Here is a 7,651-nt window from a genome sequence, read left to right on the forward strand (position 1 = left end):
GCAGCCCTGCAGTGGGTAGGGACTAGGTGAAAGTGAGCAAGCCTTGGGTATTGGGCAAAGCCTTTGATCATAAAGAAAAGGTTCTCATGCAGAAAATTCAACAAGGTTGCATGGGTGCAGCACCACAGTCTCCTATACGACATATGCACATAACTCTACCTTGATTGGGGTCTTAAGGTGCTCTTGTAGCCCAGGCTGCTCTTACAGCCAAGGTTATCCAGCTGGTACTTGGGTGACATGGCTGCTACCAGTGCAGCTTTTCAGTGAGGGATGCACTAAAGCAGGGAATGCAGACCTAGTTGTTAAGTTGTGTACCATGCATAACTTGTTTGGCAGGTCTCACACCAGCAGTACTGCTAAGCTGTGGTAATCTGTTGCATTGGGACTTGGCATCCATTGGACAGCACTAAGTGAATTCCCCCAGCTCATTTGAGGGTGGTTTTTGTTTTGAGTTCTCACAGTGTTGTAGTCTAGACTGGCCTGAACTGCCCAAATACTGGGGTTTCTGACATTACTGTTCCTCAGATTCTCAGACCATTATGTGTCTTTTGGTTTAAATGTTCTTAATTATTCTGGCTACTGGCACTGGATTTAAGATTATTTGAAACGTGCAGTTGGGCATGGTGACTCATTTCTCTAATTTCTGCCTGGGGTAGGTGACATGTACCCAGCCAGGTTGGCCTATGGATGGTGGATGGCAGTGGCACACACAGATGACAAAGTTCTTGTTACTGTTTCTAATTCTGTGTTGAAGTCCATATTTGGCAATATTTAAATACTTGCTGGATTCTTTGTTAATGCTGAGATTACACCAAGTGTCTGGACACCAAACAATCCTACTTCCTGCTATTAATATAAAAGCAATTGAAAACAGGATCCCAGAGAAGCAAGCCCTCCTGGTCACAAGACTTCATAGAAAACCAATCTGTGTGAAAAAAAAAAAATGCAGATGGATGGGAAAAGAATTCTACCGGAACTCAGCTTTTAAAGAAGAAGGGTTCTGTGATAAGCAACAGCTAGAAAAGCCAGTCACAGGAAAACATCTGCATGATCCCACCCACCTGGGCCCCTAAGATGGTCAGATCTGTAGAACCCAGGGGTGAATTCATGGTTTCAAGTAACTAATGGGCATAAAGCTCAAGCAGTGAAGACTATACAGGTAAGTGTTCACATAAAAAGGCTGATGTCAAAGAATGAGCTGTAAACTACAGTAAAACTACAAGCAAACCTTGACTTTCAGAGCCTTGTAGTAAGACTTGTTTCTTTTGCTGTTCAGTCCCTTCTAGAACTTTTTACCTGTATCTTGGCCTTCTTGCCTTGCCTTCTCAATTTTCTCTTGCACCACCAGGCTCCACAGAAGGCCCACGTGTTGGTTGGGTGGAGCACTTCCTCAAAACAGCCTTCTCCCTAAGGGTCCTTCACACTATTGGAGTAATGGTGGGGTGGCTTTAGGGGTTTTCTAGTGTGCTCCTTAATTCATACTTGAGTGACTTCGTGCATAAATTTTGCTCAGGTGTGGAAGACATAATGAAAAGAAAAATTTAAATCTTTCTGGGGCTGAGGGGAGGACATAAAATCTGTTAGTAATAGAGCTTTGGAATAAAGCTGGAGATGGGGCATACAGTTTTAAGCACTATTTTAAAAAAGGTGTCACTTAGAAAATGGTGTGTAAGACCTGAAGATGTGAGAGGATGCACATTACAACAGGTGGTCTGCTGGAGTATGTTCACAGTGTTTGGAAAAGTGGCATGAGGGAGAGTGGGAAAGCTCAGGGAGGCTTTGGTTGACTGTGCACATATCACAATGATTCTCAGTAGACCAGAAAATTATTCTAGAGTATCCTGAACACATGAAAGCTGCGAACTGAGAACTGATTTTTTCCGTGCTGCTTAAAATCAGTTTCACCATCCTGGTGACAGTCATAAAAACCTCGAAGTTGTAAACACCAATCAATGGCAACAAACAAGAAAAGGGTGGGGGATGTGGCTTACTTGGTAGAGAGCTTACCTACTATGTGCAGTGCTTACCTAATATGTGTAATGCCCTGGGCTTGGTCCCCAGCACCACAGAAAGAGCATAGAGGCAAATGCCTGCATTCTGTAGGTGGAGGCGGGAGGATCAAAAGCTCAAGGTCAACCTCAAAGACATAGTGAGCTGGAGTCACCTTGGGCTGCTTGAGATCCTGTTTCAGCAAGAGCAAGCAAGAAGACATAGCTTGTGTATATGCCTTGTCCATAGCCAGAAACCAGCAGCTACTGTAAAGTTGGTTGTGAAGACTTATTTTAATGTGATTTTAAATCTCCATCCTTTCTGAGCATGCGCAGACTTCTTATCCTTTGTGAGCTTTAAACACAACTACTCCCCAGGAGGAGCATAGGGTGAGAAGTGCTCTGCACAAAGGCAGACTTGGTGAATACTGAAGGAAGGTAAACGCACATACTGTGGTGTTTTAAGACAAATTATCACTTAGTAGCTATTTTAGCAAGTAAGGTTAAATTCCATAGAGTGGGAGGTGTTTGAAGCCATTCCCAGCAAGCTAGGTAAACTGTAAATTGGGTGTTGTAATCTCTGTTGTTTGGCTAATTGGCTTTTGGTAAAGAAGCCTCCCCCCTCCCCATTTCTTTTTGTTGGCCCGCCTAGTTTCTCTCCTTTTAGCACTGACACCCAACTCATTTGCAGTTCATGCCTTCCTGCCCTTGGGTCCTTAGTAGCAAACAATTTATATATGCAGAAGTCATAAGTTTCTGCCAAGGAAGTAGATGATTACTAAATAAAAACAGTTTCTGCTGATAATTTTCAAAATATATTGGAAATGAATTTGCACACAAACTAAACTGATATTTAATGTTCTTGAACTATAAAACCAAAGGTCTTTCCACTGATAGTCATACGTTTTCTCCATCTGTGACTCACAAGTTTAGTCGTCACAGAACTTATTTTGTTCTGAGTCTAATTGCTTCAGTGTGCCCTGCAAGGATGCTCTGCAATTTCCACTGTTTTGCTTTAAAACAGTGGTTCTTGTCTTCCTAATGCTATGACTTTTTAACACAGTTCGTCATGCTGTAGTGACCTATAGCCACAAAATTATTTTCATTGCTACTTCATAGCCATACTTTTGCCACTGTTATGAACCATAATGTAAAAAAAATATCTGATAGGAAGGATGGTCTTAGGTGACCCCCGTGGAAGGGTTATTCAATCCCCAAAAGGGGTCACAACCCACAGATTAAGAACTAGTGCTTTAAGAGAATGTCTTACAGATTAGCCTAAGCACTGACGTAAAAGCAAGTCTGCTCCTTTGTTTTCTGAGGTTGGCCTCTTCTCGAGAAATGATGTGATTCTGGTTTTGAGAAATTAATTTAGACTCAAGATGAATGTCACCACGGAATCCTAAGCACAGGAGGGAGGCAGTTTGGATGTAGGAGCACAGGGTGGGGAGCACGGGGTGTGGGATCAGAGGACTAACATCAGTTCCTGTCTTCACTGGGTTATCCAGGCTGACCCCGTGAAGTGTGTTCAGGATAACCGGTTTCAGTTGCTCTGTAAAACCAAGAAGATGTAAATCCTGACTTCTCTTAGTTGTTCTGAGGATCAATCAAGGTGACAAACAGGAGGGCTGGCTGCCTACAAATCACTCTGCAAATATTATCTTGAGGTGTGTGAGACAGCAAGCCACGACTGGGGAATGGCCAAGAGGGAGAAGAAAAGTATTTGACCTGGAAACCAAAGAAAGAGTGACTTTGTTTCTTGTCTATTAGAAAGAATTTTTTTAATCACACTGTCATGGTTCATGCTGGTGGCCCCAGATACCTTGTTTATATTCAAGGCTGGCTCCTCGAAGGCTCCTATGGTATTAGTGAATAACTCAAACTACAAAGTATCATCACAGACTCCTCCCTCCTCTGATCTTATGTGCTTCTTATTTTTTGGTTGAATAGTTGTCATTTAAAAAGAAGATTAATTATAAGATGATGTAGGTATCCATTTAATTTATCTTTTGCAGCACTGTGCATTCCTTTCCCATCTGGTAATATTTTTACTTTGCTGGCGAAACTTCCTTTGACATGTTTTTACAGGTGATTCTGCTGATGATAGAATTAAAAAAAAATTTTTTTTTGGCTTTTATATGTCTTACTTTGTCTTTATTCTACCTTTGCTTTCTAAAACTATTTTTGCAGGGTATAAAAGATGCTGCCTCACTATCTTCTTGCACACATTGGTTCTAAAAAGAAATCTGCTGACTTTTGCTCTACTCTGTATAGAACACCCCCCCACACACACCCCTAAGCAATTTAAACATTTTGTAGCACTGACTATGTTTGCCATGGAGTGATTTGAGATCATTCTTGAGATTTAGATTAAGCAGGAGATGTAGCTTGAAGATTTGGCAATTTATTTAATAGCAGAAAGACCAGAGATGTCAAGGTTGTGTTATGCCTGTGTGGTCAGAGCAATAGTGGAATGAAAAGAGAGAGCCCTGGTTATGGGGGAAGATGTAAAGTTCACTCTGGGATGTGTTGAGGAAAGCACTTCTGTGATCTTTAAGGAGAGAGTTCCAAAGGAGAGTTACAGATGTAATTTACAGATTTAAGAATTCGTCCTAGAGGGGTGGTAGCTGAAGTCTACCTGTAGATCCAAGTTCTAATATGTGCAGTAAAAATCAGGGAAGTAGGGAGCCAGCTGGAGAGAAGGTTCAGAGTGCAAACTTCTCTTGCAAGGACTAGAGTTCAGTTCTCAGCATTTAGGTGAAGGCTCATAGTCATCTGTGACCAGTTTAGATGGATCTGTGCTCTCTTTTAGCTTCTGTGTATACTAGACAGGTACGTGTGAGCGCACACGCGCACACGTACATACACACACACCCCACATACATAGAATAAAAACAAACAAATTTTAACCTGGAATGGTGGCACATGACTTTTTGTCTCTGCATTTGGAAGGCAGAGCCAGGCCCATCTCTGAACTCAAAACCAGCCTGACCTACACAGCTAGTTCTGGGCTAGCTAGACCCCATCTCCAAGAAAGAGTTGTAAAAAACCAATTTTTTAAAAAAAGTCAGTATAGAAACATTAAAATGAAATACCTTTTTAAAGAAAACCACCCAGAATTTTTTCCTTAGCCTTGGTTAAATAATTCAATTTTCTTTTATAGTTGCTCATAGGCAACTGTAAATCAGACCACTGTCTTGGTATTACTTTACCCCAGTGGGAGCCTGGTGGTGGCTGAGGAACCAACACCTCGCTGAAGAAGGTCAAGGAAGGCTACTTTGTGGCACTGATGTCCAACACAGAGCAGTCTGTTGTCAGTCTGTGAGATGGAATAGAGCACAGCCTTCCCTCTGAAAAGGGAGAGCCAGGCTGTTTCTTCTGCAAACACTCAATCACGCCTGATGACCACCCTGCCACAGTAAGTCTAAATAGCCCTGTTCCAGGAACTGCTGTCTTCTCAGTCTTATCTTTGACCAAGAGTTGTCATGTGCCGAGGTGCACTTTCTGGAAGTTGGGCAGTGAACAGTTCAAACTTTGTCCTTGTGTTCCTGGTGCCTATATTCAAGAACTCATCTCTTGTCGAGGGACAGCAAGTTGGCTCATCTCTTCATCTACTGTGCCCCAGCCCCCTTGAGACATCCTGCTGGCTTTGAACTTTATATGTAGTAGAGGATGACATATAATCAGATTTTCCTGCCTCCATGTATGCCTGGATTCTTCAGGCCTGCATGGTTTATATGGTGCTGGAGATCAATCTCAGGGATTTATGCATACTAAACACTTTCCTGAGTCACAGTCCCAGCCACTTTCTCTTTTTTCCTTTGTGTGTGTGTGTGTGTGTGTGTGTGTGTGTGTGTTTGTGTCCATGTATGTAATGTAACTTAGGCATGGGTTTGTTACATCACATGTGTGGAGGTCAAAAGACAACTTCTAGTGTAGTTCCTGCCCATCAGCCTTGTTTGAGACAGGCTCTCTTTGTTGTCTGGGGATATGTCCCTTTGTAGAAATGCTGAGATTATAGATGTGTTCTGTGCTACCCAGCTCTATGTGAATTCTGGGGTTCAGAACTCAGGTCCTCATCCTTGTGTGGCAAGAATGTCACCCACCATCTCTCCAGACCAATACTTCTTATAAAGCCACTACTGCAGTCACGGCAATGTCCCCTCGTGACTTCATAAGTTCCCAAATACTCTACTCTAAAGTGCTGTCAATACAGGACCTTGAGGGTTAAGTTTCCAACCCTTGAACTTGAAGGGTACACATTCTAACTACAGCAGGGTGCTCATGTCACTGTGGCATCAGATTTCACAACTTCTCAGTTTGCAGAATTGAAAGCCTATACCCAGTCAAGGCCACCAACTGCCTACCTTCCCTGTTTCCCGGGAACCACCCGTCTACTGTTTCAATGCAAACAGGTTTTGACTACTTTAGATCTTCCTTAAAAACTGTATCATTCCAAACTTGTCTCCTTGTGACTGGCATGTTTCACCTTGTCCTTGAGGTTCATCCATGTTGTAATCTGCATTCGAATTCTATTTTGAAGGCTTACTAATATTCACTTATGCAGTGTGCTGGCTAGTTTTGTCAACCTGACATAAGTTGGAGTCATCCGAGTCGATGGAGAAAATGCCTCTATAAGACTGGGCTGCAGGAAAGCTCGTAGGACATTTTCTTAACTAGTGATTGACGAGAGAGAGCACAACCCATTGTGAGCGGAGCCACTCCTGAGCTGGTGGTGGTCCTGGGTTCTATGAGAAAGCAGCCTAAGAAAGCCAACAAGTAGCACTCCTCTGTGGCTTCTACATCAGCCCATGTCTGCAGGTTCCTGTCTTATCTGAGTTTCTGTCCTGACTTTCTTTGATGATGAACAGCAATGTGGAAGCACAAGCCAAATAAACCCTTTGCTCCCAACACTACTTTTTTCATTGCAGCAATAGTAACTCTAACTAAGACATGCAGATGCCATCTTCTTATGTATCCTCTCACCCAGAGGGCACCAGGTTACTTCTAGCTGTTGTACGATGGGTAGGAGACACGATTGTCGGGTTTCCGTGTGGGTGGATGGTAGAAAGGCAGCAGTCATGGCAGAAAGATTGGGTTGGGTCTATTGAGACTCATTCATGCGCATTGCCATGGTTGAAAATCCAGCTCAGCTCTCCTCCCCTGCTGTTAGAAGCCTTCCTATCCACCCAGGATACTTTTCTAGCCCATTACTTCTCCTTAACAGTCCACTATCTGAGCATCTTCTCACGGTGAGTTGAAGGTCCCCTGAGCAGTTTCCAGCCTTGTGCTGCCTGTTGGTCATTCTTCCCGAGAGGAAGTGGATGTCCTTCCAGCAAACCGGAGGCTCTCTGGGGACGTGTATGTTTGATTTACTATTCCTGGTACTATAAGTTTAAATGTGTATGAATATTTAAAACTGGGGCTGAAAGCATCCTATTCATGATGCTAGAATCTGTGAGGTGAGGCCTATCCTGTAAAAAAAAAAAAAAAAAAAAAAAAAAAAATACAGCAAGCTTTCTTGGCCGGTGAAAGGTGTGTTGTGTGAGGCTCTTGTTCTTAGCTTACCTGTGGCTGAGTGGGTACAGAACTCCAGGTTTGTCAAACAGAATCCCGGGCAAGGGGGCACAGATCTGGCCGGCACGAGAAGGTAGAGCAGGAGT

This window comes from Micromys minutus (genome assembly GCF_963924665.1).
Source record: "Micromys minutus genome assembly, chromosome: 1".
NCBI lineage: Eukaryota > Metazoa > Chordata > Mammalia > Rodentia > Muridae > Micromys > Micromys minutus.